We start from the raw sequence: 1,062 nt of genomic DNA, 5'->3' as shown, positions 1-1,062 counted from the left end.
GTACATGTTAGGGTACAGGTTAGTGTTTGTGTATGGGTTAGGATTAGGGTACAGGTTAGGATAAGGTTAGGGTTAGGGTATGACAACGGGTTAGGGTTAGGGTATTGTTAGGGTACAGGTTAGTGTTAGTGTACAGATTAGGGTAAGGGTTAGTGTTAGGGTACGGGTACGGTTTAGGGTACAGGTTAGGGTATGACAGCAGGTTAAGGTTAGGTTACGTGTTAGTGTACGGTTAGGGTAAGGGTTAGGGTGAGGAATCGGGTACTGTTTAGGTTACAGTTTAGGGTACAACAACGGATTAGGATACACTTTAGGGTACGGGTTAGTGTTAGCGTATAGATTAGGATTAGGGTACGAGTTAGGGTAACGGTTAGGGATAGGGAACGGGTACGGTTTAAGGTACAGATTAGGGTACGGGTTTTTAGTTTACGGATTAGGATATGGGTTAGGGTAAGGGTTATGTTTAGATTAAGGGTTAGGATTAGGCTTAGAAAACGAGTACGGCTTAGGGTACAGGTTAGGGTATGGCAAAGGATTAGGTTTTGGGTACATGTTAGGGTATGTGGTAGTGTATGGTTTAGGATTAGCGTACAAGTTAAGGTAAGGGTTTGGATTAGGGTTAGGGAACGGGTACGGTTTAGGGTACAGGTTAGGGTATGATAACGGGTTATGGTATGGGTTAGTTTTGGTGTTCAGGTTAGGAATAGTGTACAGGTTAGGGTAAGACTTAGGGTAAGGATTAGGATAAGGGTTAGGGTTAGGGATTGGGTACGGATTATTAGCGTTAGTGTACAGCTTCGGATTAGGATACGGTTCGGGTAAGGGTAAGGGTTATTGTTAGGGTTAGGGAACTGGTACGGTTTAGGGTACAGGTTAGTGTATGACAACAGGTTAGGGTACATGTTGTGGTACGGGTTAGTGTTACTGTACAGCTTAGAGTATGGATTATTGTTAGTGTATGGGTTAGGATTAGGGTATGGATTAGGGTGACTGTTAGGGTAAGGGTGAGTGTTAGGGTTAGGGTTACAGAACAGGTACAGTTTAGGGTACAGGTTAGGGTAT

At 43.8% G+C, this 1,062-nt stretch overlaps 1 long non-coding RNA gene across 1 annotated transcript; it reads left to right on the top strand.

The window, feature by feature from the left end:
• The first annotated feature begins 36 nt into the window (after window positions 1-36).
• On the top strand, window positions 37-1,009 carry LOC113617278 (uncharacterized). The gene is made up of 3 exons (XR_003431568.1): window positions 37-77; window positions 148-363; window positions 601-1,009. It is a non-coding gene; the product is annotated as an uncharacterized LOC113617278 (long non-coding RNA).
• The last annotated feature ends 53 nt before the right edge of the window (window positions 1,010-1,062 follow it).

This window comes from Aethalodelphis obliquidens, unplaced genomic scaffold (genome assembly GCF_003676395.1).
Source record: "Aethalodelphis obliquidens isolate GAN/ISIS:26980383/991018 unplaced genomic scaffold, ASM367639v1 scaffold5159, whole genome shotgun sequence".
NCBI lineage: Eukaryota > Metazoa > Chordata > Mammalia > Artiodactyla > Delphinidae > Aethalodelphis > Aethalodelphis obliquidens.
This window is presented reverse-complemented; position numbering and strand designations above follow the sequence as displayed.